General features: G+C 39.9%; 1 protein-coding gene across 1 annotated transcript in view; it reads right to left on the reverse strand.

Moving 5' to 3' along the window:
* The window catches only part of ATRNL1 (attractin like 1), a 602,420-nt gene that overhangs the window by 168,528 nt on the left and 408,592 nt on the right, over nt 1-25,300 (reverse strand). The window lies entirely within an intron of this gene.

Below are 25,300 nucleotides of genomic sequence, written 5' to 3' on the forward strand. Positions count from 1 at the left end.
TATCACTCAGGTCCCCTCATTCACATCCCATTATTCTTTCCAAATATGCTAATATCCAAGATCACTTGGCACAGCTCAGGTAAAAACTGAAACATTAATGGTAGGGAAAAGGGAAGGTGGGGACCCTTATGAAATAGAAAACTGGGCTAATTGCTAATTTGCATTTTAGACAACCTCCCTTCCTGGTGGTGTTTCCCATTTTCTCTGACTTGGAGGGTCAGCATACTCCAGAGGGAAATCTGGTAAACTGCCCGTTTGATGCTTTTCTAGTGTGGGGTAAAGGGGGCTAGCACATTTGGCCTGCACCTACCTCCATCCTCTAGTGGTGACATAAAAGACGTCACCTTCCCGCAGAAGCTTGGGCTCTGGTAGCTCTGTAGCATCTTGGGAATTTACCAATCTGATTTCATACAAGTCCAACATTACCACGATCCCTGACCGGAGAATGACAAAACAGGTTTGTTATCTTGTTCTCACTCTGAATCTTTCATTTTGTGCCACATCTGCTGGCTTAGAAGAGGGCCATTTTGTTGAATCTTTTTCCTCCTCTCCTTATCTCTTTCAGATCTGCTGGAACCATAGCACATGAGAGAAAAAGGTGTGGATTTGCCTGCTTGAATTATCTGTTTGGGCAGACTGAATATTGCAAGTCAATTGCATGTATGGTACAAATCCATTAGTGTGGCAAATATCTACTCTAGAATGCAAACAATGTGCCAGGGTGTATTAAGTCACGTATCAGCCACACGATCTTACCATGGGAAGTGTTATCTTCAGAAGCAAGGATTAGAGATACATACATACACAATTAGGGATACACATACAGACACACATGTCCCTCCCACACACTTCGATACAATCTTTCAATCAAATTCTTAGTTCACTTGGATTGTACACCCTCAGTTTTAAACAGTAGTCCACTATATTGAGAAAGTAAACATATCAGACATTAAGAAGTATGATTAAATAGAATACATTATACTATATATATATATGGTATTTTTCAGCTTGGAAAAAAGTGCTGATTTGTCTTAACAATAATGGCCAGAGATAAAAATAGGAGTGAAAGGAAAAGTACTAAAAAGATTGCTGTTATTTGACAAAGGACAAATACTATTATTTAGAGTCTGAGTCCGTTAATGTTCCTTCTAACTTTGGGAGTTAGGATGATTTGGGGGAAGTGAGAGATAATGATAAAATTAAGGTATTAATATTGACCAACCAGCTTTTCTGGTAGCAGAAAAGGGAATAGAAAATATAGGTGTGCTATAGAACTTTCTCATATCACTTGAAAAAAAGCTTCTATTTCTGTGATCCAATCTAAAGAAGTTCAAACACTTTATATCTAATTAGTCCTAAAAAAAGCAAATCTAGATGTTTGGGTGCATGTGGTCATTCATGGAGAAAAGCTGAGGATGAACAAGGAAATGTCATGTGTTTGACCAATACCAGGAAAGGAGAAACTTCCTAACTGCTTATTCTAGAACTAAGAAATTATAAATCTATTCCTAGCACAACTCGTTTAACAAAAGGCTTCTGTTAATGAATCCTATTTTATCTGGATTGTTACCCAGAAAATATATTAATTAACCTATTCAGTAAGTGAAAAGACAATTTTCTATTGTCTTTGACTTTTTAGTATTATGAAAGCTGTTCATTATTAAAGATTTGCTAAGGGCCTCTCTACTAGGAGGTGAAACTCTCAGCAACAGACTAGGCAATAAGTCAATTGCTTGTTTCTAACTTACTCAATTGCCCAGAGGCATCAGTGACCAACTAATGACCCCAAGCCTCCCTCAAACACAAAAATGCTATGCTACTCTGTCAGGCCATAAGCCTCCATTAGGACAGATAAGAAAGAAAAGAAGCATCTGGACAAGTTCACTGCAGTAGAACCAGTATCAGATGGACTGGTTGACTTCGGAGAGTTCAACTTCAACTGCATGCTTAGACAGCAATTCTGGAACACGGAAAAAGAATTGGACTATCTGGGTTTGGAAAGCTAAATAATTCTGGTATTTACATTTAATTTACATTTAATACACTATGAGGAAAAACCTGGAAAACACAGTCATGCTTATTAATGTGTCTGCTAATTCTGTTATATTCTTCTAAACAATTAGTACAGTGCTCTGCACATAATAAATCTCAACAAATACAATTGACTAATTGACTGAACTGAGTGAGAAAGCATTGGTGGAAGTCCCCCTACACTGTAAACTCCTTATGGGCAGGGGCTGTGTCTGTTTATTGTTATATTGTACCCTCCCAAGAGCTTAGTACAGCGCTTTGCACATACTAAGCGCTCAATAAATACCACTGACTGATTAGATAGGTATATTATGGCTACTGAGCAGTATATTCTTGGAATGAATCTGAAAACAGGTCTGATTTCTATGCATTACCATCAACAGACATTAGTGAATCTGTACTCTACTGTAGCCTTAGCTCTGCACACAGTAAGGGCTCCATAAATACAACTGAATGAATGAACTGAATGAATACCTGCTGAGTACAGAATAGCCAACTAGATACTTGGGAACACTTAATATAAGTAAAAGACACATTCCTTGCCCTTGAGGAGCTTACATCCTAATGAGGGATGTTTATCCTTAAATAAATGTGTTTCTGCTGAGCTGTAGCAATAAGGAGAGTTTATACTCATTATCAAAGTTATAATTAGGGGTGACATGAATACGTTAAAGATGGGTTAGCCTAAGGGGTCTCAAGGAGGACATAAATAACTTCAGAGAGCTAATAAAATTAATGGAAAGGTTTGCATTCTCTTTACAAAGAAAAACTTTAATTGAAAGTGAAGTGGCTAATACAAAAAGAACAAAGAGGTGGTACTGACTAAACAATTCACAGGCCAATTGTAAAGATGCCGTAGAATCCTCACATAGATCAAAAAGAGATAGAACAAGATAGACAAGATAATCTCTCTGCCTTGATAAACTATACAAGGCAGAAATGGAATTGCTGGCTAAGCAGGAGGATGATTCTTGTTCTCAACTAGTTGTCCTTGAGATATATTTCTGCGGTTAAGCCATCTCAGAACAAAAATGATCACAAAAAGGGACATGCACAATTTACAAGACTTTCTTAACAAGTCTACTGGGAACAGCTCCTCTTTACAGCAGCACTCATTCTTAGGTGAATAAAAGGATTAGGTAGATGTTGAGTTTAGTAGTTTTACCTACTGAAAGCATTGCTCCCTTTACCAAATAACAGACACGATTGTTGGTCTTTACTATGAGCAGGCCGGAAGAACAGGGCTCCAGTTTCCTTGCCTATGAAACAGGGAAAGAGTACAGAATGCTAGAGGAAATGGCCTGAAGGGTCAATTCCCCTCTTTCAGGCAGAGGAATAATTAACCCATCAAGGAAAGATGGTTTCCTGTCCTTCTTTTAAAGATCCCAAGGATTGGAGACTTACAGTAGCTTATTAGAGTGCTTCCTTCAGTCAAGGAATTCTTCCTTATGTTCAACCACAATCCTTCCTGTTCCCTCTTGTTTCGGCATGAAGAACAGCTAATCAGAATCTCTCTCCCACAAATCCTTTATATACCACCACATCCAGGGTTATGGTCACCCCTTAAATTTTGTAATCTGGGATATATCCAGCATTAATTGCTGATGTATCCCAGGATCTTTAAGCCCAGCCCCTTAAATTGAAATAATAATTATGGTTTTTGTTAAGTGCTTACTATGTGCCAAGTACTGTACTAAACACTGGGGTAAATACAAGAGCATCAAGTCCCACATAAGGCTTATAGTCAAAGGAGGAAGGAAAACAGGTGTTGAATCCCATGAGGGAAATGAGGCATAGGAGAAGTGAAGTGACTTGCCCAAGGTTACACAGCAGGCAAGTAGCAGAGCCGGGATTAGAAACCAGATCTTGTTACTCCCATGCCTGGGCTCTACATACTAGGCCAAATGCCACCATTATTATTATTATTATTCTTTCTAGTTATGTCCAATAACTTCCTTTCCCACTCGGTCCATCCAGTTTCCCTGCTCCTCCACATCCCTAACTCGCCCCTCCACCCTTCAATCTCCCACCCTCCAGTACTTTTTTAAAAAAACTGATTGATGCGAAGCTGATGCAAGCAACCACAATGCACACAGCGCCAACCCAATACTCATACATGCACACAGCGCCAACCCAATACTCATACAATGTATTGCTAAGTGCTGGGGCATATAGAAGATAAGCAGATTTGACTCAATCCCTGTCTCAAATAAGGCTCACAAAACACCACAGAGCACCTGTCTGCACCTCCCGCTCCAAGGCTGCAAGCATAATTGGGTTGAGCATGGTTTCTCCCAACCTGGAGCCAAGTCCCAGGCCCCAGTCCTCTCTTGCCACGTTCAAATGCCGCATGGCACTGCCCACTTCTTCCCACTTGCAGTACCGTCTCCTGGCCCAGGCCCAAACATGAAGGAAGCAGCGTGGCTTAATGGAAAGAACATGGGTTTAGGAGTCAGACAATGTGGGTTCTAATCCCGGCTCCAGCATCTGTCCGCTGTGTGGACTTGGGCAAGCTACTTAACTTCTCTGTGCCTCTGTTATCTCATCCATAAAATGGTGATTAAGACTATGAGCACCATGTGGGCAACCTGATTACCTATATCTACCCCAGCACTTAGAACAGTGTTTGGCACATAGTAAGCTCTTAACAAATAGCATAATTATTATTATTATTAGAGTGGGATGGGGAGAGGAACAGATTGGTGCTGGCGTAGGGAAACAGCTTTTCTGCCAGTGCCCTATCCCTTTCCCTTCCTGGCTTTTACCTGACTGCTGTTAAAAGAGAAGCATTTTTTCATTCAATCACATTTATTGAGCATTTACTGTGTGCAGAGCACTGTGCTAAGCCCTTGGGCGAGTACGAATACAACAATAAACAGACACATTCCCTGCCTACAATGACCTTACAGCCTAGAGAAAGGAGGAGACAGACATTAAAATAAATAAATTACAGATACGTACATACATGCTGTGGAGGAGGGAAGAACAAACAGAGCAAGTCACGGTGACAGAGAAGGGAGTGGGAGAAGAGGAAAGGAAGGCTTAATCAGGGAAAGCCTCTTGGCTTCGAGGACAGGGAGAGTAATTGTTGGATTTGAGGAGGGAAATAATTGTCAGGCCAGAGGCGGGACACAGGTGAAGGGTCAGCAGTGAGAAAGATGAGATTGAGGCACAGTGAGAAAGTTAGCATTAGAAGAGCGAAGTCGGTGGGCTAGATTGTAGTAGGAGAGTAGCGAGGTAGGGCACAGGCCTGGGAGTCAGAGGACCTGGGTTCTAATCCTGACTCCTCCACCTTTCTGCTGTGTGACCTTGGGTAATTCACTTAGCTTCTCTGGGCCCAGTTCCTTCATCTGCAAAATGGTGATTCAATGCCTGTTTTCCCTCCTACCTGGACTGTGAGGCCTATATGGGACCTGATGATCTTGTATCTACGCCAGCACTTAGCACAGTGCTTAGCATATAGGTAAGTGCTCAAATTCCAGAATTATTATTTTTAGCTGGGGCTGGGGCAGTAAAGTGCTCTGCACACAGTAAGCACTCAATAAATACGATTGAATGAATGAATAAGACTAGCTGTGCCATCATCAACAGAGCCACTGCCAGAGCATGTAAAAAAAAATTAAATTTTGGTGGCAGATTGGGGCAAAGGGAAGAATGTGGGAATGGGAAGAAAATTCAGAGGCACAGGGTAGGGAGGAGGATTCAGGGCACAGGTGTTTGGGAAGCACACAGGGGGAGGTGGGAGAACAATTTTAAAAAGGGCTTTGGGGGCCAGGGAACTTTAAAGAACATGGGCATGGTGGGGCAAGAGAGGCCAAGAGGTAGGAGGGGAGGGGGAGAGAGGAGGAGCTTAAATGTCACCAGGTCGATTTTCCAGCAGGGGCTGACACAATCCACTTAATCTCCATTGAAGCCTGTTACCCCACTGTGGAACTTCGCTGACTCAATATAACTGCCTTAATGTAGCTCTACTGCTTATCTGTAATTAAAGACAAAATGTTCGGTAATTTTGTTAAAAATATGATATCAGACATAGGTTCAGCAACCAACCCCCTATTTATAACAAAATGGTTTCAAGTTCAATTTTGATCTAAGACAAAGCTTTCACAACCAATTAAATTCTAAGTTCGAGGATGGCGTTAAGAGCAGTTTATCCCTGAGATAGCAGAACTATCATTCTGAATAGCAGGCAGCTCTCTTTAAATCCTTGAAGTACTCTAAACCTGTTAGAGTTTATTTTCCAAGGCTTTATCTTGACTCCCTGCCTCTCCCCCTGAGGATCTTGAACTAATAATCTTTCCATTGCTTCCACCAAGGTTTCCGCCCAATTTTAGATTCCCAACTAACTGAATCTGAAAGCCAAAGCAATCCAAAATTCTGTCTGATTACTGGCAAAATACCCAACAGCCTTTCTATAAGGCATCTTGGCATCACCAGTGGATCCTGAAGCCTGCTTGGTAAGAGGACCAAAAATTGCCTTGTCTGCTTCCTTATTCCCATTCAGAGGTCTGCAGTAGGCAAATGTCATGGCATGATGCCATTTTTTAGTACAGTGCTCTACACATAGTAAGAGCTCAATAAATATCACTGATTGATAATCAGGGTGATGCGATCCCTGTCCCTCTAGGGGGACACAGTCTAAAAGGGAGAGAGAACAGAACCACCATTTTGCAGATGAGGAAACTGAGGCACATTGAAATTAAGGGACATACCCAAGGTTCCCACACAAACACTCTCCTTGACTTTCCCATCACTGAAGACACCACTACAATTCTACCAGACCCACAAACCCGTTACCTTGGCATTATTCTTAACATGTCTCTCATTCAACGCACATAGTCAATCTGTCACCAAATCCTGTTGGTTCTACCTTCACAACATCTCAAGAACATGCTGTTTCCTCCCCATCCAAACTGCTAAGAAGCTGACTCCAGGACTTATCATATCCCACTCTGAATACTCATCAGCTCCCTTGCTGACTTCCTTGCCTCCTGTCTCTCCCATCTCCAGTCAATACTTCACTCTGCAGCCCAGATCATTTTTCTAGAAAAACAAAAAACACACACACACAAAAACCAAACACAAAAAACTACAAAAAAAACTGTCCATATCTCCCAATTTCTCATAAACTTCCAAGGGTTCCCCACCCACCTCTACATCAAACAGAAACTCCTTATAATCAGCCTTAAATCCCTCAATCAGCTGACCTCTTACCTGAACTCACTGATCTCGCGCTACAACCCAACCAACATACTTCGCTTCTCTAATGCCAGTCTACTCACCGTACCTTGACCTCACCTCTCTCACTGTCGACCCCTTGCCCACATCTTCCCTCTGATCTGCACCTCTCTCCTCCTTCACATGTGACAACCACCATTCTCCCCACCTCAAAAGCACTAAAGAAAACCACATCTACTCCAAAAGGCGTTCCCAGACTAAACCTTCATTTCCTCTACTCGCTCTCTCTTCTGCTCTTGGATCTAGATCCCTTAAGCATGTGATAGTCATCCTACTCTCAGCCCCACAATGCTTTTATTTATACCCTTTGTATGTACATTTCCCCAATCTCTAATTCCTCTGTAATTTAATGTCTATCTCCCGCTCTACCCTGTAAACTACTGGTAGGTTGGAATTATATATTCCAACTCTACTGATCTGTACTCTCCCAAGAGTTCAGTAAAGTGCTCTGCACACAAGTGCTCAATAAATACCATTAATCAACTGCTTGGCAAGTCTCCTGATCTCAGGCCCATGCTCCTTTCCCTAGGCCATGCTATATACTTTATTCTGCTGAGATTCTACTCCACATCAAGCAGAAACTGAACTATTTTAGCTTTAGGATTTTCAATCCACTCTCTCCCTTCTAATTATCCACTTTCTTCTCCCACTACACCCCAGCTTACACACTTCATTCCTCTTAAATTCATCTATTCTCTGTTCCCTGCTCTTTATTCTCCTACTGTCTGTTTACATCTTTTCCTTTCATCTGATGGACCATTGTTCTCCCCTTTTTCAAAGCTCTTCTGAAATCACATCTCCTTCAAGGGCCTTCTCTGATTAATTTCTAAGCTCCCCACTGTGTATTCATTCTCTTCCACAAATCTGTAGCATTTAAGTATCTCCCATAGCACTTAGGTACAGATCTTCAGAGTCTGTTACTGCCTGGTAACTGTGCATACACTAAGCCTCAGTACATACAACTGAATGAACACCTGTAATCCCCTTAATATATTTCCCTGGCTAAAGGGTCCTTGAGGGCAGGGCTCCTGTAAGCTGATTCGACTATACCCTCCCAAATACTCAGAACAGTGCTCTATACATGGTAGGTACTCAATCAGCACTTAGTACAGTGCTCTGCACACAGCAAGCGCTCAATAAATATGATTGAAGGAATGAATACTATTGGTGGATTGATGTTAGAAGACTCATTCCCAGCCATACTGTTAGATGTGGAGGGCAACCAGTTTACAGCACTTAGAACAGAGCTCAGAGCTTGGAACAGTGCTTGGCACATAGTAAGTGCTTAACAAATACCATCATTATTATTATTATTCTCCCAAACATCTTACAGGACTAACGTCATAGAATACTGGGATGAAAGGACCATTGACCTGACTCAATGTAGCACTGATGATGCTATTTTGTTGCTATGAACATCATGATATCATTGACTTTTGAAAATGAACTGAAATGAATTTGAACTTCAGGTTGTTATCAGCAGTGGATAATATGACACCAGAGAGGAAAGAGCTTTAGGTAGTCTTTTGTTTCCCCTAATATCCAGGATAACTCCATTGCTTATCTAAGTGAATACTAACTCAGAGTGTTCATTAAAACTGTCATTTTTACCGTGTTTCAGTCTGCCTTATAAAGGAAATTCTTATTTTAACAGCATTATCTTAATGTTTTTGCTAGCTATGGAATGCCTGGTGAAGAGTGCAATATTAGAGTTCATTTGGCTCCACATTTCTGGTAATGGATGCTGCCTGGAATATAATAAACTGTAGATATTCAGGCCTCGATTGAAATGTGTCATGGTTACTTTTCCAATTACTGTAGTTGGTTGTAGACCCCTACACAATTGGATATCATTTCTCTTGTCTGACTGTTGCCAACTGCTAGTGGTTGGCCTTTGTATAAAGTTGATAAAAGCAAATTTCCTAACAACTTGAAACACACTTTTACATGACTCAATTAAAACCGTTCATGCCCTTCGTTTGAGTTTCCAAGTGAGGAAAAACTAAGCCAGTGCTCTAACAAGGATTAAGAAAGTGCATCTAAGATTATCATCAATGTATACTTTTCAATGTACCTATAAAACCAAATCATGGCTTGCATTAACATCTGAACATAAGTAGAAATTTCCATTGCACATAAGTTACATTTCTTTTAATTTAATGTCTATCCTATTATTGTACAAAACTGTGTACACAGTGTGCTAATAAACTAAAGCCCATTTCACATAATGAGCTTTTCTTCTCATTCAGGTGTGATTATTTCCTATTGTTTAGTGAATAACCTCTTTAAATAATACAGTCACTGGAATTGCACAAAGAGGAAAATTACTAAGCACAGATAAAACTCAAGTAAATGGTAGATTACCCAACCACTGGTACACTGGCAGTATTTTTTCATTTTATTGTGCATTTTAATATTTTAATGCTAGTATGAGAAATCAAGACCTGTACTACACAACTAAGACAACCCTCTGACATGATCTTCTTTATATTTCTTGTTCAATGAAGATGTCACATCTAAGGTGATTTTTGTGGCAGACTGGAGAAATACATGATGGATCTGTACTCTGTAAGCACTTGATATTCACCTCAATGTCAGCCCCCGCAGCACTTATGTACACATCAGTAAATTGTTATTATTTTTTAATGTCACATTGTTGGAAGGAGGTTCTGAAAGTCCCCAAACACTTGTGTCATGGTACTGGGGGTGTTTGGTTACCAAGCTATTCCACAAGGGAGCTATCACTACTGGGGTTTCTTCGCCTCCCTTGGGCAAAAGTGGGCCCGGGACTACGTTTGGGAAGGGAAATCTCAATTTTGAAATGGCAGCATCAGCCACGACCCTCCACTCTGGAGCCCAAGATGTGTCTCAGTTTCAACTGCTTCTAGAACAAGTTCTGTGCCTACCGAGAGCCCCCAGGTTACCCTACTGACCAAAGCCATTATGGGGATTCCAGGGGAGGCCAGAACTGCAGCAGGAGTCACTGGATCAGCAGCCAAAATCAGAAGGGTGGAACCCACGCAGGATGGCTTGTCTCTAGACTGTAAGCTCTCTGTGTCCCCCAACTCTGTTGTACTGCATTCTCCCACGCACTTACTACAGTGCTCTGCACCCAGTGAGCACTCAATAAATAATACTGATTGATTAATGCTTGCCTTCCCCACTAGCCGGTAACATCTTCATGGGCAAGGAATGTGTCTATCAATTCTACTGCATTATATTCTTCCCAAGTGCTTAATACAGTGCAGAAGATTTCTCCACCAACAGTTTATGGGAATATTCTGTTCCCCTCATCTCTGGATGATCACTTGACAGGAACAAATTCTGAAATCGTTTCTCTTCCATTCTAGACTATCTACTACTAGTCATTTCAGGTTTCTGGATTGGAAAAAAAATCCCTACCAGTGTTTCTGTGGGTAGTAAATGAGAGACATCTTTGTTCCAAAGTGTAAATTTTTCCCAAAACCTTAAGGATGAGAGGAGGGATTAGAAACATTTAAAAGTACTCATGCATATGCCACATATAAATGTAGCATTTTCACATAAAGCTTAATTGGCAGGTAAGTACAATAAACTCACACAGAGTCAATCCTGCCAAAAAAATTGTATGAATAATGATATTTAGTGATATTTAGTGGCAGGTAAGTACAATAAACTCACATAGAGTCAATCCTGCCATAAAATAGTATGAATAATGATATTTAGTGAGCATCCACTGGGGGCAATGTAATGTACTAAGTGTTTGGGAGAGAACAAGAGAAGCACAGGATATCAATCAAAGGAGTGTTTACTGTGTGCAGAGCATTATACTTGGACAGTACAATAATCTGTTAGACACATTCTCTGACCATAATGAGCTTACACCCTTACATAAGAATAATTATGTGTTCTAGAGTGAAGAAATGATTGTGCACATACATGCAGTGTTATATGTAGACTGAGTGCCAAAACACAAGCTTTCTTTAATGTGGGTTCTTAAAGAACACCACCACTGCATTTTCAAAGAAATGACTGTATGGCAAATTCTACTCTAATGTACCACAAGTACTGAACTCTGAATGTTAGGAGCAACAACAGGAACCTGAGAAAAACATTGGAATTGAGAATACACAGTCAGTAATAAGATTTGGCTTTTTAAAGATTTCAACTTTAAGAATAACATGAACCAGAACTTAGGCAGTACAATTAAAGATGTTTCTGAGTTTCCCTTGAAATAGCAGTTCAAGGCTGTGGGGTACAGAATGAATTAGAGAAATGCAGTCTTGAAAATGCAGTGCTTTCTTAATGAAATATTATATTGCCAGCCTCTGCATAAAATTCAATTTATCTTAGACAAAGTTGTTTTTATGTGAGTGTACTTTTAAAAAATTCAATAATAAATGCAGGCGCCATTGTGCAACACATCAGAGGGTTTGGCTGCCATATATTCTATACATGCCTACAAACTCATACAATTTTAAAGGAGTGTGAATTTTCTGCCTCAGTAACAGTAAGAAGTTAAATGTGAACAATTTATATGGGTTTAATATTGCTCATTATTTATTTATGCAAAATACATAACCAGCATATATTTACTTCTACCAATGCATTTTTTTTATCTCTACTGCTACCTCTGAGAAAAGAAATACATAGAGATCAGTAGAACACACCAGTTGGACTAAATTTTTTAATGTTTTTGGAAAATTATGTGCTTTTTAATTTCATAAGTATCTCTGGTTCTAAGCTAAAACCAATTAAGACAACAAAGCAGAAAATCACATGGCTGAAACAACCAGCCGTTTAAATGTAAATTTTGTTGGAAAAAAATGAAAGCCAGGCAGTGGTGCTGGGCTTTGAGAGAAGAAAAAGCAAATATGTCCATTCAAAGTATCCTAGTAACATCATCACAGTGTTTCTCAGAAAGTATGCATAGGGGAGAAAGCATTTCCTCTGGACTAGTAGACTGGAACCGTGACTTTGCATATCAACTTGAGTTTCCTTTTGTGAAAGACTTTTTCTACACATGGTCTTTCATTCTTAGGGCGAGAAAGGGCATCAAGAAGCAATTTAGTTAATTTCCAAGCCGGCAATCTGGTTAATTTCCAAGCAGAAGAGTGCCCAAACAATATTGGCCTAGGCTTTTTCTGGGTGTCAGGAAGAGTCAGGAGAGATTCCTGGACAAAAATTCCACAGTGAGCTATAAGGGAGGAAAAGTTAAGGGATGTAAGAAGGAAGAGGCCTAATGATCTGGTTGTGGGCAGGGAATGTGTCTGTTATACTGCCGTGTTGTACTTTCCCAAGTGCTTAGTACAGTGCCCTGCACAGGGTAAGTGTTCAATAAATACAACTGATTGAGCATCAAGGAGAGAAGCTATCCTACTGTTCCACCCAAGGATTCTTTGGGTAAAATGAATATAATTCTGGTGACTCAAAGCCAGTAACCATCAAACATTGAATCCTAAATAAATGCAGGGATTCACACCTGACCATTCAAAACTTAATTTTTGATGATTTCTTATACTGCCATGTAACTTGAGATATTAGAAGTTTCTATTGATCCTGGTAATAGAGAAACCATCTTAGTGCTGTCGATGTTATTAAGTGCACTCAGTTCAAAAAAACTCACAGGTTATAATCCCTCAAAACCCTGCATTAAAGATAACTCATGATATCTGAAACTGCGCACAGGCACTCTGTGCACAGGCACTCGTGTAAGTAAATCATTTCTTTAAACGCTACGGAACCATCTATTAAAAACAGGCTCATGTTGTCAGACAGTAGTTCCCTAAATCTCTTACGTCAACCTAGCCAAAATGCATAGTGAAAACATAAGCCCTGGTAGAATTGGCTGTGATTCTGGCCTTGCAGGCGCTGTGGCTAGAACCCAGGGACAAAAACACAAACAGGGGACATCCTCTCCAAATAAAGCCCATTCTTACTCGGTTTCATGACAGATTTTGCCAACTCAGTTTTAAATGTGCAGGCATGGTACCAAATGAGCACAATACACAAAATCCTTGCTCAGAGAGATGACATGGCCCCGGATCTACAAGCCCTGCCCCTCGATCTCTTAGGCCATCCTTCCTCCTGCTCTGCCCTGCTCTGCTTTTTGGTCATTCGCATCCTGAACTCAGTGCCCTTGCTCCCCAGGCTCCACTGCTGAATGGTATCTTCCATTCATTCATTCATTCACTCATTCATTCAATTGTATTTATTGAGTGCTTACTGTGTGCAGAGCATTGTACTAAGCGCTTGGGAAGTACAAGTTGGCAACATTCCAGCCCTCCTTATGTACATGGACAGTTGATGCTGAAATCCACAGGCATCCTAACTGGGGCTGTTGAAAACCATGAATAATAATAATAATAATAATAACTATGGTATTTGTTAAGTGCTTACTATGTGCTGGGTGGATACAAGCAAATCGAGTTGGACATAGTCCCTGTCCCACATGGGGCTCACAATCTCAATCCCCATTTTACAGATGAGGTTACCGAGGCACTTAGAGGTGAAGTTATTTGTCCAACTTCACACAGCAGACAAGTGGTGGAGCCAGGATTAGAACCCTTGCTCTACTGACTCCCAGGGCCATGCTGATACTATCCACTACACCATATTGATACTAATTTACCACTGCTGGCTACTCCATGCATCTTCATCACAGCTGTCTGAACCTGTGGGTGTCCTCACCATGGTTAAATCAAACTTACTTTTCCAGCCCCGTGACGGGTACATAGTGCATCCTCTCTTGCCATGACAGTGTTCGAGGTAGTATTACTCCCCAGGTTCCTCTTTTAGCTCAACCTCCCTTTCCCAGCCCCAGCTTTGGAAACAGACGCTGGGCAGGGCCAGGGCAATGGCTGATGTAGGGAACTGGCTAATCCCTTCCCCACCTCTTTTTCTTCTCCTGCCTGGGGCTGCAATGCAGAGGGGTAGAGTGATGGAGCTAGCCATGTTGACAGCAATAGCTATTGCTATGAACCATGATCACAAAACTTATTAAAATACTGGAGTGTAGGGTGGGGAAACAACAGAGGAGTGGGTTGAGTTTGGCGAAAAGTGGGACAGGGCATCCCCTAGATACAAGGGAAGGGAGGGTTTTGGAAAAGAGCCTAGCAAACTGTATGTGAATGCATGGGAAAACATGTCTCACGATACAACCACGTTTTCAAGGACTATACTGTGGCTGCATTGTAGGGTATGCTGGTAGTGGACATAATAACTTACATCATTTTCTCAAATGCCATTCAATACACATACCAGGTCTCAGAGCCACATGTCATTTTCTGGGCAACTTTTCAGGGCAGACTCAGAAATAGTTCCAGCTGACCTTTTTCATTCACCTTCATCTGAACACTACTTTCCATTCTATTCTGTAATCAATTCAAAATAATTTAAAATAAGACTTGCTGTTCTACCATATATTTGAAATAATTCAATGAAAATATTCCTTTTGTATATCTCTCATTTATTAAACAGTATGAGATATAGAGATATATAACTTTAGCTCTGCAATCGGTGAACTTTGTAGCTATTTCATGAAATAAGATGTTGGCAGCACTTTAATCATTAATTCCAGGAAACCTAGGACACTTACAATGTCATTTACTCAGAAATTTAAACACAAGAAACTTCTTATGCTTAAAAATGAGATGATGCCATTTTATGCTATTAATTTCACAATATGCACAATCCAATAATTTAATTAATAAATATATTTCAGACCCTGCTAATACTGATGAAACACCGTCATTTAATCTAAACTAATTGCTGCAATCAAGCATGAAATTCATGGCAATTCTGTTCAACTTAAATCCTATATTTCTAACCAAGCAATTTGAAAGCTGGTATACTTCAATGGCTTTAGTGAGGCAGCAAGCCTCGATTACTTTAATAACAATTTTAAATAACTGCTGAAGTGAATTCCAAAATGTTATAGTAAAAAACTTTTTGCTATGCTACATATGCAAATTACTTGATGTTATATAAAATTATGCTTGCAGAAATCCAAATTTTTCTGTTTTAAAATCAACTGAACATTAGAAAATCTTTATCTTGGAAGCGTGTTACTTTTCTGTAAGTTTTGATCAAAAACCAAGACATAAACCACTCCTCAAATCCTGGCACAATGTTTTGGAACAGACATAGTAAACAAAATCTTCCATGGAGTGTGCCATGGATGGATGAAGTCTGATTATCAGGTGTAGTTAAAAAAATAAGTAAATATGGAAATTAAAAATCCAGGCGTATCAGTCATATTTATTCGTCACTTACTGTGTGTAGAGCATTTATTCAATCATATTTACTGAGCGCTTACTGTGTGCAGAACACACCATACTGAGCATTTGGGAGAGTACAACATAACAGAGTTGTTGAACAGGTTCTCTGCCCACAATGAGCTTACAGTCTAGAGGGATATACAAATGATCTGGAAGACTGCAAAGTTTCTAAATACTCTGGTTGTTTATTATGGCTCTTCAAGTCATTCACAATTTGAATTAATCCCATTGCCAGATTAACTGACACATATCAGAAACTAGGTCTCTTAGCTTTAAAAAAAGTATTTGTGACATGAGAGAGCAGGAAAATGTGGGCTTTAAGTCGACTCATCTCTCTCATTCCACCCACATATACACTCTGTCACAGAATCCTATCAAGTTCTATCTTCACATCTCTAAAATCCTCCCCTTCCTCTCCATCCAAACCACTACTATACTGATTCAAGAAATTCTCATTTCTTGCATTAACTACTGCATCAGCTTCCTTGCTGACCTCCCTGCCTCCTGTCTCTCACCTCCCCAGTCCACATTTTGCTCTGATGCACGGATCATTTTTCTACAAATACCATTCAGACTGTCTCTATATGTTGCTGATTGGTGCTTCCCAAGCGCTTAGTACAGTGCTCTGCACACAATAAGTGCTCAATAAATACGACTGAATGAATGAATGAATTCAGTCCACATCACCCCACCGCACAAACACCTCCAATGTTTGCCCAACCACCTCCCCACTAAAGAGAAACTCCTTATCATTTCCTTAAAATAGCACTCAATCTGTTCTTCTCCTCCTACCTTATCTCACTGATTTCCTATTACAGATCTAGTCTGAATATCACTCCCCTAACTCCAACCTAATCACAGTTCCTTGATCTCATCCTGTCTCACCATCAACTCCTTGCCCACATCGTCCTCTTGCCTGGAAGTCCCTCCCTCTTCATATCTGACAGACCACCAATCTCCCCACCTTCAAAGCCTGCCCAAAATCACATTTCCTCTAATTGGTCTTACCAAACTAATCCTCATTTTTCCTACTCACACTCCCTTCTGCACAACATTATTTATATAGTGGGATCTGTATCCTTTAAGCAACTGATATTCACCCCATCCTCAGACCCCACAGCACTCATACGTGCACTTATGTAATTTAATTACTAATTTTAATGTCTGTCTTCTCTTCTACACTATAAGCTCTTTGTGGGCAGGGACTGTGTCAACCAACCCTGTTATAATGTAGGCTCCCAGAAGTTTAATACAGTGCTCTGCACATAGTAAGCACTCAACAAATACCATTGATAAAACTTTCAAGATTATCCGATGATTTTTGTGCCAAATGGTTCAAACTATCAATATTTACCTAAAGAAGACCAAATGTAATCTAAACTATTGTCTTTGGTCTATGAGTACCGGCTTGAATAGGGGGTGCTATTTCTCAGTTCGGAGATTGAGGGACTCAGAAAACAACTTGGAGGTACATAACTGGCCTAGGAAATAATCATCTCTATGAGACAGTTGGGAAGGAGAACCATTTATTGGGGAAGGAGATTTAAGCATGACCAGAAGTTAATGCTGAAACGATAAGGGTATCTGGATCTGAGAGGAACTGGTACACTGCACTCATTTTTTTTTTTTAAAGGTATTTGTTAAGCACTTACTATGTGCCAGGCACTGTACTAAGCGTTGGGGTAGATACTAGATAATCAGGTAGGAAAATCCCTGTCCCACAAAGGGCTTACAGTCTTGATCTCCATTTTACAGTGGAGGGACTTAGGTTAAGTGACTTGCCCAAGGCAACACAGCAGACAAGTGGCAGGGCCTGGATTAGAATCCAAGTCCTCTAACTCCCAGGCCCATGCTCTTTCCACTAGGTCATGCTGCTTCCCCATCCCCATCCTCTTTCTTTGGCTCCTGGCTCATTTCTTCTGAAGGATACAGGGTTCAATTGAGAGGCAAGGGACTTCAGAAGGTATTCAACCCAAAGCATACATTAAATGACCTAACCATGGCTTTTATCTTAAATTCTCTTGTGGCACTGGTGGCATTGGTATCAATCCATTATAGGCATATTGTGGTCCTAGGGGTATCCTTAGAAGCCATTGTGATGCTTTTGCCTTAACCCAGTTAGATTTAAAACTAATGCAGCATCAAAAGCCATACTCAAGGTTTCAAATGGAGAGAATCGATCAATATGCAAAGAAGCCTGGTTTGTTGAAAACCCCTGCATAACCCTGAAACCCTGTTTCAAGACGTAGGGAGATGATCAGCCACTGGAAGTGGGAAATAAGATTCCTTATAGAGGGAATCTTCCATGTCAAAAGGTTCATCCTGTGTGTACACCATGATCCAGACAGGCAGAACAAAACTCCAGAACAAAGGTTTCTTAATTAATAGGAACGGAGGCCAAGGAAGAGCTGTATTTACTAGGAATTACCTTTCCATCTGCAACCTGTCATTTCCAAATATCTGACTAATGGAGAGGGGCCCGTGTGTGTGGTGCATGGGGGGGGGGGGGGAGGGGGGGGCGTTCTTGGATCCATAAAGTCAGTAAAAATCACAAATGGGACTTTTACATTAAAATACCATATACAATTTACTAAACAATGCAACAGAAAATGCTGCGAGAACTAAACCACCAAAAGTCAATCAGGTTGAAGCTGATCACCAGAACTACTAGCCAGGCATTTGAGAAGGCAGCTTCAGAAAGCCAGAAAAGGCCAGTGGTTGGGTGCAACAGGGTGGGGTTATGCTTTCTACGGCTCTGGGAATCAAGCCAATAATGCTTTTAATTTCAGAGCTGCTGGTTTCTTGATTTGGCACAGACTGTAACATTTTCCTTTTCTCGAGAGAAAGAGAAGGAGAGATAGACAGACACACATACACAGCACACACGTGGAGGTTTTTTTTAAAAAATGGGCTGGTCTCAGCTGCCCTAATAAACAAAAGAACCAATTTCAGTATGATATCAAAATTAATGTTTTTGGTAAAACCAAAGAGAAGATAGAATCTGAATGAAAATTTCTGCTGGTCTGTGGTGTTGAATGCATTATTCATTGGAATCTTCTCCTGCCTAACCTTCTTCCTGACCCAGATATCTTCCCAAGACTATGGTTTCTAAGTGGAAGAAAAATGGAGGGAGAAAAGAACCTCACAACTGAGGTTTCACCTTAAAATGAAACCCATGGGAAAGGTTTAGACTTGTTATCTTCAAAATGGAAAAAAACAGGACACAGAATGCTGATAAAGTATGAGTATGGTTTCATTTCGGTCAGAATAATCAAGCATGCTTGGACTGCGGTTTTTAAAATTGCTCATTATTCAAATTAAATAGCAAAAAGAAACCAAAGTTAAACTAGATTTCTGGAAAGTCAGCTACAAAGTCTGATATTTTAAAAACCTGTCATAACTACAATTGCTTGTTGTGGGCAGGGAACGTATCTGCCAACTATTGTACTGTAATCTCCCAAGTGCTTAGAATAGTGCTCTCTAAACATAGTACTCAATAATTGCCATTGATGATAATGATGAGGATAACGATAATAGAAACTTCAAATATACAGAAAACTAAAGTCTATGCCCTGCAGTTTACTGTACTTTACAATATCATCTTGATTAATTTGTAGCAATTTAGTGACAACTAACATTGGTCATGTCTGCTCAGGACTGGAGCATGGTTGCATTCAAATTTTAACACGAATCGGCAATGATCAAACCACACAATACACACTTAAGTTAATGTAAGTAGGGATTGTTCTGGGAAGACAAAATCAATGTTTGGAGCCATGTATCACGAGTCCTGCCTCGAAAACCCTAACATCAATATATCTGCCAGATTAACAGTTGATTCAAAGCTCTGCTTTTCCAAGGCCAATTCTACTTCTCCATTCCCTTGCCACCTTTAGGGAGCTTCAGAACTATTTCTAGAGTCCAGCCAGGCAGGCAGCTATGAGGGCAGAGGCACTGAATGACAAGAACACTTAGGCAGCAGATGTTCAACAGATGGAGTTCCGGGTCAATCAGAAGCATCTGGGACAATGCTATTGTTTTATGGTATTTGTTAAGCGCTTATTATGTTCTACGCGCTGGGATAGATAAAAGATAATGAGGTTGGACACAATCCATGTCCCATAGGGGACTCACAGTCTTAATCCTCAGTTTACAAAGAAGTTAAGTGACTCACCCAGGGTCATACAGCAGACAAGTGGCAGAGCAGAATTAGAACCCAGGTCCTTCTGACTCCCAGGCCCATGCTTTATCCAATAGGTCTCACAGCTTCTCATGGCAGTTGGAGAGGATGGGGGAAGAAATTCTTCACCTGGTCAACCTCATCCTATAGTTTTTCAGAACAGCCACGTTGAATAATGAGGAAAGCACTAATAGAATAGTTCTCTGGGATAAGCTAGTTAAAGAAGCATATTTCATTAGAGATATTAAGAAGCATGTAAATTTGCATATATTTTTAACTGCCCCATGCAGATTCAGCTACTCTAAAAGATAAAGTCAGTGACTTTCCCACTGCTTTGGAACACCAGCCCTCAGGGGAGTACTTGAGGACTTGGAACCAGCGATGGAAGCATGAACTTAAGTGAACTACAAATGACTCGACTGCGTGAAAGGGAAAAACAAAGAGAAGCATGTTTAAGGTGGTAAGTTTTAGGCAATTCTGACATTTTAAAAATTATTACTTGAACATTCAGAACTCTGAGATTGCTTGGCTGACCCCATAATATGTATGCAATTACACGTAATTGTATGTAATGTTAATTCTATTTTTATATGCTCAACATTACAGCAAAAGAGATATAATGTTAACTTTTAAAATTCACTTACTATAACATTTCAAAAAAAAGACAGCAATTCTAAAATGCAGCAAAATTGGCCTGATGAAGGTCTCTTTCAGAATCTAGAGTTGTCCCTTGCCCCAGTCCAGGCCCTAGGGCAGTGCTGGTTGCCCCCAGATATCCAATCCAGACTAGCCCCTGGCCCAGAAGACCTCCAAGAAGTTTTTATGGGGAAATGGATAGGGACAGTTTAGGGGGAGAAGGAAAAGCCAAGAAACAAATTAAGTCAGAAAACAAAGATAAGAATATGTTAGAAATCCAGAAACTGTCTTGGACTCTAGGGAAGCCTTGGACAATTAGGGCCAACTAGGGATCAATCAGACCTCTTTGGGAAGGTTTGTTTCAAAACAGATGCTTGCTTAAATTGGCTCAGGGTGCTCTTGAACCAACCAAAATCCCAGAAATACAAGTGTAAGGTCTTACAAAACTCTGGTCCTTATATATGGCAGCCCCAATATTCAGGGGCTCACCAATCCACTCCTAACATCAAAAAGTTGATCTGTCATTCCTTGAAGAATTCTGGGATATAAGAAAATATCACTGAGAGAAGAGACTAGAAAATCAAAACCCTTGATACGATTTCACTGGAATCAGCACTAAACTGGGAGTCAGAAGACTGGATTGTGTTCCCGTTTTCACCACAGATTAGTTCTATAGACATGGGCAATTCATGCTAACTAATAATAGTGATAGTCATGTTGATAATAACAAATAATTATGGTATGTGTTAAGTGTTACTATGTGCCAAGCACTGTGCTAAGTCCTAGGGTGGATACAAGCAAATTGGATTGGACAGAGTCCCTTTCCCACATGGGGCTCACAGTATCAATTCCCATTTTACAGATTAGAAAACTGAGTCACAGAGAAGTGACTTGCTCAAGGTCACACAGCAGCAAGTGGCAGAATTGGGATCGGAACCCACATTTTTCTGACTCCCAGGCCCGTGTTCTAACTGCTAGGCCATGCTCTTTTCCTCCCTGTATCTTGGTTCCTCCATTGATAAAATGATAATTATATAATTTCCCTCCCTCCCTCACAGGGATATTCTAAAGATATACAGGATAATGCGAGTAGCAGAGGAGTGTGCTTTTGGAAGAAAAAGTATTTATGAATTCTTAACTACTATAATCAGTGTCAACTGACATCTTAGTTGAGACTTTATAATTGTAAAAGATGTATACTTTTTAAATGGAGAGAATCATAAAATGCATGTTAATTAATTCCAAATGAGACACAACCTGAAGAAAGCAAGTTTATAAATAACTACTTCTCAAAATTTCTGAAAAGACTCTAGCTCCTCAAGCACCTTCTTTCTCTCAAAGCACCAGCAGCAGAGGTAGAAATAGTGAAATCCATAAAACAAGGATTAACATTTTGGTAAACTAACATTTCAGTCAATACATGAAATTCAACAACAGCTCAGAAAAGGCCACTAGACACACTAATGAACCAACTGAGATGACAATCCTGGACAGTGTGGCATTAGAAACCTTTGCTGCAACACAGGAAAGGTAAAACCATCAATAATAGTTCTCAGAACTAGGCCCCATGAAACAACAATGTCAGGGATACAACGGGGCATGTATTCTACTGCTTCCAATAAATGAATTCGCACATATTTACGTAATACACTCATGTATGAACTCAAAAAATATTTCATTAGGTTCTATTAATTTCCAGACAATTGAAGGAACAGAAATACTACCATTTGTGCATTAGGATGTTATTTTTGATAAACATTCTAAAATTGTGGCAGCACAAATGAGGACAGTGATTTCAGGGTGGGAGGGATTTTTTCTTTGAAAGCATTGCTTAACAATAATAATAATGATAATAATAAGAACTGTGGCATTTGTTAAACATTTACTATGTGCCAGACCCTGTTTTCAGTACTGTGGTAGATACGAGATATTAGGGTTGGACAGTTACTGTCCCACATAGGGCTCACGGTCTTAATCCCCATTTTACAGATGAGAAAACTGAGGCAGAGAGAAGTTAAGTGACTTGCTCAAGGTCACAGAGCAGTTAAGTGACAGAGCCGGGATTAGAAACCCAGGTCCTTCTGACTCCTAGGCCTAAGCTCTATCCACTAGATAATGCTGCTTCCCTACACTGAGCTTAGAACAGTGCTTGGAACATAGTAAGTGCTTAACCAATACCACAATTATTATTATTAGGTCTTATATTGGTACATCTGTGGCAGCATTATTTTTCAAAAAAATCAGGAGTATCTTTTAATAAGATAATATATAAGATATAATCATTTATATTTTAGATAATAAAATTGAAAGGTGTTCACTCAGCCATTTAAGTAAGGGCCCCCATGATAGATAATGAATCCATCTATGTTATATTAAGCTCATATGGCTCAAAGATCAATTCGATGTCATTGAAAGTGTAGGAGTTATTACAATGTCAATCAAAAACGGAAAACTACCCTTATATTTGGTCAAGAGCACACATAAATGTCAGGGAAAGGTTACGGTTTGGGATTCCAAAGAATCCTGCATGCCTCCCATGGTAATGGCAACTGTTACTATGTCAATTTTAAGTACCAGTAAAGTGTCAGTGGTATACTCTGGGAAAGGTAATTAATTCTAAAACTTAACACCTTATTAAAAATAACTATGCTGAGGAAATAATCACTTTAGGGTAAACTAATAAAACTAAGCAAAATCAGATTCAAGGTGTGGATTTTTACATTTCATTTTACGTGCTTTCAGCATTTCAAAAAAGGGCTGATTTGAATGCTTAGCAATATGAGCACTTACAGATTCTTGGTCACCCTTCAGCGAGCTTCCAAATTAATTTTCATAGCCGCTTCAATCCCTATGTTAAATAGTGCCCCTTCCACTGTACAAATAAGAAGTAAAAAGAAAGGCAGATGTAAAGCTAAGAGAAAAGCAGGGCCAAAGAAGGAACCAGGTTTAGAACTTAAGTCTATTTGCCTTGCCGTCTGTCGGGATTGTTGCATTGTGAATTCTCAGTAAATATCAAGAAACGTGAATAATATTGGTCTTCTCTTTGAGTGGAAGTTTAGAGATGGACACTGAAAAACGACTAGTAGATAACTCCCAAACCCTCTTTAGTTTCTAATGTTGGAAAACAGCCATTGATATTAGTCTTGGAACAGGCATCTTGTCGGCTTGAGCTCTGCTCTCTGCTGCATAGGGAAATCAATAAACAGCAAAAGACTAGTTCAGTGTTTGACAGAAACCATTTTTTTTCCAGGCTTATAGGGCATTATAACAATAAAAAGCCAACTCAGTTTCGTTGCTGTATAAAGCAGAAACAGTTTCTGTTTCTCCCATTTACTTTTCCTTTTTAGTCCACCATACTTTATACAAATTAGAGGAGCGTGGCTCAGTGGATAACAGCATGGGCCTGGGAGTCAGAAGGACTTGGGTTCTAATCCCAGCTCTGCCACTTGTCTGCTGTGTGACCGTGGGCATGTCACTTAACTTCTCTGGGCCTCAGTTCTCTCATCCATAAAATGGATATTAAGACTGTGAGCCCAATGTGAGACAAGGACTGTGTCCAACCTGACTACTCCAGGTCTTAGAACAGTGCTTGGCACATAGTAAGGACTTAACAAGTATGATAACTATTATTACTATTAAATTAGGCTTAGACCATGATCCCTACAGAAGACAGGGACTGTATCTAACCTGTTTAACTCTGCACTTGGAACAATGCTTGACACATAGTAAGCACTAAAAAAGTACCATAAAAGTAATATTGGAGTGTTTTTTTATTCTTGACTCACACACATATTAGTCACACGGAACGCATTCCACAAGCGAAATGAAGCAATTGCTTCACAATGCTTAGAAAAGGAGAAAATAAAAATATAACTTTTAAAAAGCTTTCATCTCCATCAGTGCTTAAAAAAGGCAATAAAAGAAATGAACAATTAGCTTTTGAGGTTTGCTCCTGATGTTCAATTAAATAAACATTGAGTAAACAACCAAAGTGTTCCAGAAGGGACACAAAAAAGTTCTCAAGTTGCATTACCAAAATTTCAAGATGTCAATTAACTTTAAATTACAGCAGAGAAAAGGACCTGGAGAGTTCTCAACATGACTAACTGTAAATACTGTCTCTTCTGAGGCAAGAGGAAGCTGAACAGCTGAAGTTTGAGTTTTCAGCCCTGACATGTATTAAAACCAACTTCATGGCAGAGTGACTTTCTCAACTCAGTTGATAAAGAATTAACACAGTTCCCTGTGAAAGTGGAAGATCCCAGATGCTCTTCCCATTTCTTCCTTGGAATATTTTCTTACTAAAACAGTTCATTTCTCTACACTTAGCTATGATTTTAAAGTCCTGAAATAGTTTGAGAAGTAAACGAGAAATACAACCAAGTCTCAGATTACTCAGAGGGCAACGATCCAACTGGATTATCTAGCCTCCATATTGATTACCCCACCACATGCCTTTCCCCTTCATATAAGGCACTCTGGGCCATGTGGATGTTTATAGCACCTTCTCCAGAAGGCAGCAGGGGAAGGAAGAACAGGTGAAAAATGGAATCATCCAATTTGGCTACTTGTCAACAGCAACAGAAGAGGAATAAAGGCTAATCTGAATTTTGTGGATTATTTGAAAATTTCATTTATCTGTGTTGTCCCGGACTTCCATTTCTACAGAAAATCAAGGATTGCATGTAAACGAACGGATAGGCAGATTTCCTGTCCCACGCTATTGGGATTCTATTGGCTACAATCTGTGAAAATTCCACACTGATTACTCAAGATCTAACAAATCTCCCATATCCTTTCCACAGATCAAGGCCCAGGAATATTACTCCCCATGAATTTCTTCAAAGAACCCAAACAATTGTTTACAATGTAAATGTTAAATAAAGCTATAAAAACTATAAAACCGTTTTTGTTTTCTCCATTTCCTAACACACTGGTAGAAGCACAGGGGACACTA

This window comes from Tachyglossus aculeatus, chromosome 16, assembly GCF_015852505.1.
Source record: "Tachyglossus aculeatus isolate mTacAcu1 chromosome 16, mTacAcu1.pri, whole genome shotgun sequence".
Taxonomy (NCBI): Eukaryota; Metazoa; Chordata; class Mammalia; order Monotremata; family Tachyglossidae; genus Tachyglossus; species Tachyglossus aculeatus.